The sequence below is a fragment of the Coffea arabica genome, chromosome 4c (assembly GCF_036785885.1).
Source record: "Coffea arabica cultivar ET-39 chromosome 4c, Coffea Arabica ET-39 HiFi, whole genome shotgun sequence".
Taxonomy (NCBI): domain Eukaryota; kingdom Viridiplantae; phylum Streptophyta; class Magnoliopsida; order Gentianales; family Rubiaceae; genus Coffea; species Coffea arabica.
The window spans coordinates 14080836-14092652 of record NC_092316.1 but is presented as its reverse complement, the minus strand read 5'-3'; the positions used below and the strand labels follow the sequence as shown (position 1 = coordinate 14092652).

Sequence of the window (11817 nt, the reverse complement as noted above, 5' to 3'; positions counted from 1 at the left end):
TACCAGGGCAAAACCATATCTACCGAATTATCGAATTTCACAAATTCCAAAAGCCAGTTAGAACTTAGAACTGGAGTAGAATTTTGATGAAATATCAAATTATACATTTGATATTTTCCCTCTTATGCTGTGCTCGTTTCTTCAATATAATTTTTAGCGTCCAAATAATGAGTTACCGTTCGTTGCAATCCATTGCATAACAAAGAAATCTTGTGTACTTCAGGTTGAGAGAACCAAAGGAAGGCCTCTTGCATCTGGCACAATAACGGGATTTCAAGCACTTTGTTTCCTTGGCATTCAATTGCAACTCTGTTATGGAGTTTTTCTCCTAGTAAACGAACTAAGGTTTTGCTCATCGACCAAATTTTTCATAAGTTGACAAAGCTTTTAATTATGATGGAATATAACATATGGTAAGTCCACTTTATAGAGAGAGAATGTGTGTATTCATTGCTTGTAAAACCCACTTTTTTTGGCACCTGTTTATATTATTTTGTCTTTATTTTCCAATTAATTAAGAATCTAAAATTACAAGGGTAAAAGAAAAATAAAAAAAATAACTATAGGATGGGATAAGAGTTCATAATAAACTTAAACTCTTTTCTAAACCACCTACTAGTGGTTAGTGCCAGGGTTTAGGATTTTGTCGAAAGCATAGGAAGAAAAATAACACACAAACCCTACCTTTCTTTTGCCTGCCTCTCCTAGAGCAAGAGCCGTCAGAGAGTAGAAAAGGAGAAGCAGGTAACACCGTCAATCGATCAGAAACTTCTCTTTTAAGTCCCGAGTTCACGCAAAAACTTCTCTTTTAATTTTTAGTAGTTGCATTAATTGGCTTAAAAATTTTACGGATATGTATGGTTGCTATATATATGTAGATATATATGTTTTTAGGAAGATTCATATGTGGATTCGTAGAAATAGAGTGTTCGATTTTAATCTTTAGTTAAATAAGGTTGCCCAAATCTGTTGGAGGAAAAACAGAAAAAAAAAAAAAAACAAAAAAATGCCAGCATGTGTTGCTGACAATAGGCTAGCAACGGTAGAAAGTCTTGGGGTCACAAATGACCCCAATGAAAGAATTGGCCATCGGTCAACCAAGTCAAGGATGGTTGGCCGATGGGTCCAACCCAAAGGAAATTTGTTTTTTTTTTTTTTTAAAGGGAGAAAGATAAAGTATACCCTAGGAAATGATCCATTGTGACTAAATAAATAGGCTTGAAAATTTGCATGTGCGAATAGTTGAAATGGTACGATTGGTGTTTATGATGTCCTTTTATTGGATGTAATTTTGGTAATACACTCTAAATTTAAGATTTCGGACGTGTAGGAAATAGTATGTGTATTTGAAGTATTGTCTGTTGCAAATTGAAAGGAGATGGAAAAATAAATCAAAAGAAATAAGAGATTGCTGTGACTTTTTAGTAGTATCAAAGCTCAAGTTGTGATAGTTGGAAGTAGGTGTAAAGATACTGAAATTATTTGTGATTTTGAGAATTGGAATGAAATGGATAAGGGATTAAAAGAAAATAAGTGACTCCATAACATTTAATGGTATTAGAATTTTAGGTTACGAATTTACTGGAATGACCTCAGGTATTGAGATGATGATTACTTTTGGTAAGTAAGTGGTGACTATCTGCATATGTTAAGTTGAAAAGGTAATCAAGCCCACCTGCCAGATATAATTGACACTTACAAAAAATAATAATAATAATAATAAAAGGGTATTTAGGGTATTTTTTTTGTAAGTTTTGATCTCTATAGTACATTTCAAGTTATCATTTAGGATGTCAGATTTATGGATAATCTTATGTCTAATTGAAGTCTAGCATAGAAAAAACTGAAAAAATTGAGGAAATTAGAGTGCACAACGAAAGTATGAATGATCAACAATATGATGTCATCGAACGCGTGCAATACATGTTGGATCTTGGAATTTTGTTGACTTATTTTGAGGATTACAAAAATTAGATCTAATGCTCAAGACATTTATTAAACTAGCTGATATTATTAGTTCGGGTATTATTACATCATGATCAAGCAATACATATTTTATAAATTTCTTACAACATATAATTTTACATACTTTTTCCCTAAAAATGAATAAACGGTGAAACTAAAATTTTATTTGCACAAATAGTTTTTAATCAAATTTTTTTAAATATGTGCCTTTACCTTACAGTTGCTTGGTAAATATAGTTTCTAAATATATATGCATATATTTATATAAAAAAAGAATAGTCTAAATACATTAAATAATTATATCCTGTAATCCTATGCAAAATGTTTTTTTTATCCTCATTCAATCTCAAAAAGTGCTTTAGATAAAAGTATTCTAAAAAAAAAAAATTCTTATCGTATAGAAAAATCTAACAATAATTCTTGATAAATTTTCTTTGTACTCTAAATTCTAATGCTATAAGAAGTATAGTTAGTTGACTTATGTATTTCAAAACACTTTCAATTTCTAAACCTGTATAAGTTTGAAATTCTACACATAGATAAATATTTTACCAAAGTTATTATATTTCAATATGAGGATTTGGTGATAATTTTTGTATAAAATTTTCTATATTTTTGTATGATTAAGAAGTTTGTGAAATGATTTTTGAGGTATTAATGTTTTCGAAAATTGAATTGAGCTAGAAAAAAATTACCAAAGGAAATAAGATTCTGTGATGGCCCCACCTTTTCCTAAAGCGAACCAAAGGATTCGATAGACCACCTGCCCAACTCTCGCCGGGACTACGGAGTCGAATCTCACAAACCCTATAGTACGCGCTATAGGACCCAAAGAAAATGAACAAATGAAAACCGCCAAGCTCCAATATAACTTACCAAATCATGTGGTGAAACAGGACATCGATTAAACACTCACCAAAGCCATAGAAGCGTAACATCTCAATGAATATACTTAATAGACAAGGTTAAACTTTTAAACATGTATTTACATCGGAGTTTTGAATAAATTAACAAAAAGTACAATCCAAAGTATTCATACTACACAAAATACAATTAGGGCTTCGTTTTCAAAAGAGTTTAACAACATGACATATATACTAGCTTGACTCCTTTCTTCCAAAACCGTGACTTCCAAGTTTGTCCCCTGTAAGGAAAAACAAAGATAACAGGAAGGGGTGAGCTTACGCTCAATAAGGTACCAAACATAAAGGGATAAAATCATGGCCTTTCACGTTTAACCAATCAGATACACATACCAGATATAAAGAAAAGCAGTTAGACACAGTGATTCAAAGGGAAAGGATACAAGTGGCTCTCAGGAACGAGATTTCCATTGCAGTACTTGATCCGAACCCGTTGACTCTCCCTCAACGTAAATAGAACCAACATATCCGTAGACCCTACTTTACACAAATTTCTGTCCACCAAACATACCCCTTACCGGGGACGAACACCTCAACAGAAACAGAAGTGGTAATACTCGAGTATACCGGAATTAAGAGTCTCAATATCCAAAGATTTCTAGAACAGACTACTGTGGTTCGTTATCTAATTGACCACGCCCTTACCGGCTCGACTCAAGTAAATTAACCATAGGATTTGAACTCAAAGGTCACAGAAGGGTCGTTGGATTCAAATTTCCACACGACGTCAGAACAAATACAGATACAAATAACATATTCAAATTCACATAGTAAATTGACATACGAACAGACAAGAGAATGAGTGTGATAAAGTATACTCTCATCTCAAACAGAATAAACAGATAGTACAGTCATTCATATCACAGATTGCATGTACAGAAACCAAGTTAAACAACAAGTAAGAGGAGTGGTACACTTACCAGTTCAAGTACGGATACTTCAAAAGTTTTCACCCAAAGTGACTTTAATCACTGTGAAACCCTAAGAATAACAAAGGTAAAGTAGTTGAAGTTTCCATATCTAAAACCGAGTAAACGGGATGCACAATTGAGGCTCGATTACTAGTCGGGTGCCTCTCCAAGTTATATACTAGTACAAAAGAATAAAATGTAATTTTTTGAGCAGACGGATAACAGTTGGTACGAGGGTTACAAATAACCCCAAACCCCCTCATTCTACCACAATGCAACTCCAACTTAAAGGAATCAGACGGTCTAGAAAATTGGACAGCATTTCCCCCTAAACTTCCTTACTTTTCCAGCCACCATGGCTTCATTTTTCCTCAAATCAGCCTCAATGTCACCCACAAAATAATCTCATTTCAATAGCCGTTCAATAGGCTCAATGTCGTACAAGTACAAAATCAAGTTAGAAAAATGTCTGGAAATGAAGTTTAAGTCATAAAACAAAAGACAGATTTGACGTCGTTTAGCGTATCGGACACAACCGAAGCTGTACTTATCGAATTGGTGTGTAATTTATACCATTTCGAAGCTAAGATAAAGGGCTACAATTTTGATGAAGACCACTCAGTCCAGTTCGTAGTGTAACTAGATCAAAATTTCAAATTATAGAACTAGAGTCTCACAATCAGGCTAGTTAACTGCACGATACTTAAACGACAATAACTTAGGCTACCGAAGTCCAATTGAGGCGTTTTCATATCCGTTGGAAAGCTAAGACATAGCACTACAACTTCTATGTTTTGGCCAAATGCTAATTCAGTACGGATCAAGGTGAACAGACGCAGTCAGATTGGTGAAATGTCAACACTGTCCACAGAGCTCTACCTATGGCAGTCAGGGTATTTTTATCTTTTCAAAAGCTACTGTGCTCGGATTGAGCTGAAATTTTATAGAAAACTATAAAACATCATTTTCTACAACTTTCATGTTTTAACCTAAGGCTGATTCAGCCTCTATCATGGCCGCACAAAACCGGGCAGAACAGGGTAAGATGAAACCCTAAACTGGAATTTATGCACTCTAGCTGAAATTTCTTTAGCCAATCAAAACTAACATACCAAAGCTTCATTTCACATCATATTAAGCTATCATTCCATATCCCAACAATAATCATCATATAAAATCAGAAAAATCACCAAAAATTCTAAAATTTGTCAAACTCTACTTTAAACCCTAAAATCTTCCACAAAATAATCTATTTAGCCATTACTACCCACTAATCAACCATTATGAAAGCAAAGAGGAAACTTTCTTAGCAACTTACCTCAAAAACTCAAGAAAGCTAGCAACTTAGTTTTCCCTTTCCAAAACAACTCCACCAACCTCCTTAATCCTCCCTAGCAAGAAATTTCTATGGAGTAATTTGAGATTCTAATGGTTGGAACTTAAGATTTGGCTTGGGTTTGAAGTTGAAGATGAAACTTTTCCTCTCTTTCTTTCTCTCAAGTGTTCGGCCAAGAAGGAAGAAGAAATGGGATATTTTTGGTCAAATTTTTGGTATTTAGTAAAGGTAAGAAAGTTAAGCCAAAGTCCAACTCCAATCGGATCGCGACACCTAGCACATTTTAACGTTATTCTCATCCTCTTGTCTCCCAATACAAATTAATCTAGTTAACCTTGAATTATCTCCTAACACCTGGTAAAATAACATTTCTTAATACAAAACTTCAATTAATTGTTAAAAATTTATCGCACTTAGCGTACTAGCGGGTTCCACATCTATAACGCACTTCAAACTTATCATAAACTAACTTATCTTATGAAAATGATTTAAAACCTATACTCACTTATAAAAATCTTTGAAAAATCAACATAATAGGGTTTAATGAAGAAAATGCATGCGAGAAAAATAAAATAAAATATTGTGAAATAAAGAAAATTTACGGGTCCTCACAGATTCCCATGGCATTTAATGGTATAATAACTCAGGTTATAGGATTTGGAAATATGAGTGATGCTATTTGAGGAATTATTGACCTTTTTGAAATTTGAAATGAGATAGATATGAGACTTGAGGGAAATAAGGGATTTCCATTACCAATTACAAACACAGTGGGCATGAATCCATATATCGAGATAAGGATTACTTTTGCAATAGGGGATAAGTAATTGATGATAAAATGTGTGACAAGAGAAAAAATGGTATTGTTATTGTCTACGGCATCCTTTCTATAGGTCGATCTCTATAAAGCATTATAAGCTGATATTTAGAATGCTAGATTTGTGAGAGATATTATGTTCATCTGAACTATATAAATATGAAGACGGGAGGTATTGAGAAATATAAGAGTGTGCAGCAGAAGTTTGATAGAATTAAATAAGAAAATTCAATTTAGACATTGTAGAAATAATTCCCAAGATATATTGCAAGAACATTGGAAATTTTGTTAACTTATCTTGATGTTTATGTCTTTAGGTTTCGAGGACGAAACCTTTAAAAGGGTAGAGAATGTGATATCTAGTCTAAAAATGAATTGTGAGAGTAGTGTCGGATCGGGATCCTAGATTCACGTCTAGATTTTGGTCATCCTACCAAGAGATTATAGGGATTGATACCTAAGATTAAATACCGCTTTCCACCCCCAAATGAATGGATAGTCAGAAAGGATCGTACAGACATTGGAGGACATGCTAAGAGCTTGTGTTCTAGACTTCTCGGATAGTCGGGATAGGTTGGTGAAACTAATGGAATTTTTGTACAATAATAACTATTATAGCAGGATAGGTATGGCACCATTTGAAGGACTGTATGGGCGAAAATGTAAATCTCTCTTATATTGGGATGAAGTAGGTGAGAAACTGATCATTGGCCTCGATTTGGTGGAACGAACTTTAGAGAAAATTAAGATTATTCGGAAAAGATTAAAAGTAGTTCAAGACCGAAACAAGAGTTGGACGGATTCAAAAAGGAGACCTTTGGAGTTCCAACCGGGAGAAAAGGTATATTTGAAAGTATCCCTTACCAAGGGAGTGATGAGATTTGGACGAAGTGTCAAGTTAAATCCGAGGTATGTAGAACCTTATGAAATACTAGATAGAATTGGACCTCTAGCGTATCGGTTGGCTCTCCTGTCGCCTTTGGCAAGGATACATAATATTTTTCATATTTTTCAACTGAGAAAGTATGTATCACAGCCGAGCCATATTTTGGAGGACTAACCCATTGAGGTGAGAAGTAATTTATCAGTGGAGGAAGTTCCTTTAAGAATCCTAAATCGGAAAAATCAAGTTCTAAAGAAGAGGACCATATCCTACGTGAAGGTGCAATGGACGAACCATACACCACGAGAGGCAACGTGACAGTTAGAGGAGGACATGCGGAATAGATACCCATATCTTTTTTATCAAGGTACGTAAGTTTCGAGAACGAAACTTTTTGTAAGGGGGGGAGAATATAAAATCCACGTTTTTTGGCACCTGTTTATATTATTTTGTTTTTATTTTCCAATTAATTAAGAATCTAAAATTACTAGGGTAAAAGAAAAAATAAAATAAAATAAAATAACTATAGGATGGGATAAGAGTTCATAATAAACTTAAACTCTTTTCTAAACCACCTACTAGTGGTTAGTGCCAGGGTTTAGGATTTTATCGAAAGCATGGGAAGAAAAATAACACACAAACCCCACCTTTCTTTCGTCTGCCTCTCCTAGAACAAGAGTGTGACGCCCCCACTTCTCCTTAAGGCGAACCAGAGGGTATCCGCGGGACGTCTGCCCAACTCTTGTCAGGACTCAAGCAGTTTCCAAACAAGTTTAAAGCAAAATCATTCAATAATACTAAATAAGTAAGAAAGTGCGGAAAACTTCCAAACTTAACAATATCCATAACGTTTATCCAATCATTACATTAAATTCCCAAAAGGTACATCAATGCCTAAAATATACTACATCCGGGTACATCAAATATCCAACCCACATATTAGGTTTCCGAAGTACAATCAATAAGAGGTCTAGTCCAAAATTTATTAAAACCCTAAGCCAAAAGTGTATCAAAAGAGTTCCTCCAAGTACTATTCCATGCCAAATCCTGTTAAGAAAAACAAATCTACAGGGTGAGCAAAACGCTCGTGAGGCCAAGGACACACATGTAATCACATAGTTCAAATAACAAGCTCAATTAACAGGTCAAATAATAAAGTACAAGTAATTGCCAATTCAAATGGAATGTAAACAGAAACAATTCAAGGATACGGTAGCTCTCAGGAGCTAAGTTCCACTTGCATTGCCAGGGTCATTCGTATACCTTCCCGCGATGACTCTCCGTCAACCGGGTTGGTATTTCCAATCCGTAGTTCTCCACTTACTTCCCTCCATCCATCATTTCACCCCCTCGGATCCATAACCAACAGGCATGTAAAGGCGATACTATACCAGTATGTCAAGTAAGATCTCAAAAGATCAAGTTTCAGGTCCCACGATTTACCAAGTTCTCCCGACCAAGACCTCACGATTGGCTGCGAGATTACGAGGTATAACCATTGGGTTTTGGGCGTCCCCACAAGTCAGGTCTTCAGAAACAAATCAAGTTTTAGTCGATGAGATTTTCTCTGCATTCGACTTTAGGTCATGTACATGTAAAATCCAGCAGTTTCATGTAATTCATGTAGCAAGTCATGTATTGATCCAAGTAAAGGAGATAAAGTGCGGTAAAGTACACACTTTTCCCAACAAGTACAGTTCAAGTAACAACAGGTTCAAGTAGAGTTCATGTAGGCAACAAATCTCAAGCGAAGTGCAAGTAAACATGCACTTGACACTCACCAATATAAGTAATGAGGAAGAAAAGTCCCTCGGAGCTTTAGGCGTTCACTGTGGGATCCTCTTGAAGGTTCTCGTGTGCGCTTAAGCAAATAATAATAGACTATCATTCACAAACCCCTACTATTAAAAAAGATCGTACCATAGTACAATCTTAGAAAGTCTAGTGAAACGAGCCTAAATTATCCCAAATAGAGACTCTCAAGTGGGGTTTCAAAGTACAAGAGAAATTTAGTTTTCATCTTGGAAATCGAGTGTAAATCATTCAAGTAATATCGAAGAAATAAAGAGTACTTGAAAACTCCATTTCCTTGGAATTCCGAAAATTTCAGTTTTGATACGATACATTTGAAAAATCATATCTCACGTTTTACAGGTCAAAAAATGAAAAACTTGGTACCGTTACAAACATCTTCCAAGGTACTAAAAGTTCCTAGAATATACTTTTCTAAGATTCCAAATGGAAAACATTCAAAAATAAGCTCAAAGTCTCTGTTTTGGTTCCTAAGGCAAATTTAGGTTGGTTTTTGGCCAACTTTGAAAATTCGGCAAAATTCATTTGATTGGAACTAGCTTTTGAAAGTTTACAACAAAACAAGCAGAATGAGAAATGGAATTTTAAATACTAAGATATGGCAACTCAAAGTTACCAAAATTTCCTTCTGAAACATGGGTTTTTCAAACTCAAGTCGTGAACTTTGGTAATTTATTTGAGCCATGAATCGGCCTCGGATTAACACCATAATTAGCAGTATAATACTATCATATAAGAGTTGTCCCTCTACCAAATTTCATGGAGAAATAACTTCGGAAAGATAGTCAATCAAACAACCAAAATTTCGGAAAATCCTAAGGTAAAACTGTCTTGAGCTTTTTGTTTTCCATTCCAAACATTTGGCCAAGGAAAATCCTTCAACCATGGTTCATTTGTGTAGGAAAAGCCTAAAGAACATTCATAATACATTTGGTAAGTGTTTTAACCCCAAGAAACTCAATTAGCAAGTCCATACCAAGTCTAACATTAATTCTGCTCAAAATTTAGGGTTTTCAAGGACAGGACAGGTTTCGTATTTTGATCATAAATCACTCAATTCAACTCAGAACAATTCAGAATTGAGCATGGTTGGTGGCGTTGGAAAATAAATTCATAAAGCTATAATTTCACAGAAGAAATCATTTTGAAATTCAGCACACAACTAGGTCAAATTGGAGCCTCAAGTTGTAGCTTCTGAACTTCGTTCCAAGAAAACAGAGAAACAGGACAGTCATGTTTAAACAGTTGGTACGGGGTGCTCGGGTGGAATTAGGAGTTACATTTTATACCAAATGAAAGCTGGGAATGTCTAGTTTCCAGTACCATAAACGGCACTCGATTCCGACATCGGAGCGATGAATTATAGCCGAAACAAAATGGCTGTCCTGTAGTGACGGGAATCATTTCCCAGTTTTGGCAGATTTTCTAAATCACAACATGCACTCACCCAAATCACGTAAAATTTGGAGGAAACTTTAAACACAACCTATATTTCACATTTGCATCAGAAACAAGTCAATTGCAATTCAAGAAAGTATACTAAAATGCACAAAAATGGCAGGGCAGAATCGGCACCTTCATATGCAACCCCTTAATTGACTTCCTTTTCATTTTTGCCACTTAACTCTACTAAATTAGCACTTAATCAACACAATTAGCATCCCATCCTATCAAACCAGATCATCAAAGTCATTGTGGGATTTCATACAGCCCACTCACCAATTTTCCAACAATTTAAAACTGTTCATGAGAATCCAAGAGCTCATGAGTGTAATCTATCTTCCATAAAACAAGAATTAAGTGGTTGATCATTACTTACTTTCTTAGAGAGCCAAGACAGAAATTTTTGGTCACTTTGAGCTGGAGAAAAATCGTGAGAGGCAGCTCCTTTTCTAGCTTATCTTGATCACCAAGTGATTTGAGGGTTGCATGTAAGATTTGGAGGGAATTGAGCAAGAAATTGAGGAGAGAGGGTGGAGGAATTTTCTGGTCTTGTTCTTCCCTTGCTGCTCGGCTATTTGAGAGTATTAGAGAAAGGGAATGCTGATGGTATGAGCTTCTAATGGTAAGCTTAAATGTGTGGCTCAATTGTACTCAAAGCTATCCACTAAAGTAGTGTACGTGCGCGTGCGTTTCGGCTCGATTCCTTGCGAGTTTATTGCACTAGTGCACTAAACCTCTAATGCACTTGCATTCATATTATTATTATTCACTCTTAATAGTCCCAAAATAATGGCCTAAGGTTCCTCAATTACTCGCGTGCGTAAAAAAACGTATTTCCAATTTAAGCGCGAGATAGTGAAATTTCTAAGAAATTCCTATGACGGTAATATAACTAATTAACTTTTGAACACTTAAATATAAAAATATCTATTTTGAAACTAATGCACAAGTCTCCAATTTTTCCAAACTTATTGTATAATCGAATCGATTATTTACTCCAATCGCGTATATACTATTTTCACTTAACGAGCCTTCAGAAATTAAATTTCGAAACGAGTCATTTTAAAAATATAACTAAGCTATGGATACATTTAATTAGGTCTAAAAAGGTTAGAAAATAATAATCGGAGCATTTGGTCAAAAAAAAATTAAATGAGCTAGAATTTGGAGTTTAAATTAAAAAAAATTTCTCTTTTTGTGAGTCTTTACATCCTCTCCCCCTTAAGAAAATTTCGTCCCCGAAATTTTACCTTGATCTGCAAACAGGTCTGGATACTTTCCTCGGATTGCCTCTTCAATTTCTCAGGTCGCTTCCTCTAACTCGTGGTTCTTCCAGAGAACTTTTACTAAAGGTATCTGGTTATTTCTTAATTCTTTCACCTTTCTATCCAGAAGTTTCACCGGTCTCTCCTCATAGGTCAAAATTTCATTAATCTCAATATTTTTCGATTGCAAAATGTGAGAAGGGTCTGGATGGTACTTCTTAAGTATGGATACATGAAAAATATTATGGATCCGAGATAGACTTGGTGGCAATTCCAACTTATAGGTTACACTCCCCACACGCTGGATAATCTTATAAGGCCCTACGAATCTTAGTTGTAATTTCTTCCCCTTTCCAGACATCAATCTCGCTTTCAAATGTATGATCTTGAGAAATACTAGGTCTCCAACCGCAAATTCTAAATCCTTCCTCCGGTTATCTGTGTAACTCTTTTGACGACTTT

The 11817-nt window shown here is 35.1% G+C and overlaps 1 pseudogene; it reads left to right on the top strand.

Annotated features, from left to right (window-relative positions):
* Positions 1-11817, top strand: part of LOC140004700 (4-hydroxybenzoate geranyltransferase 2-like) — a 38111-nt pseudogene that overhangs the window by 1282 nt on the left and 25012 nt on the right.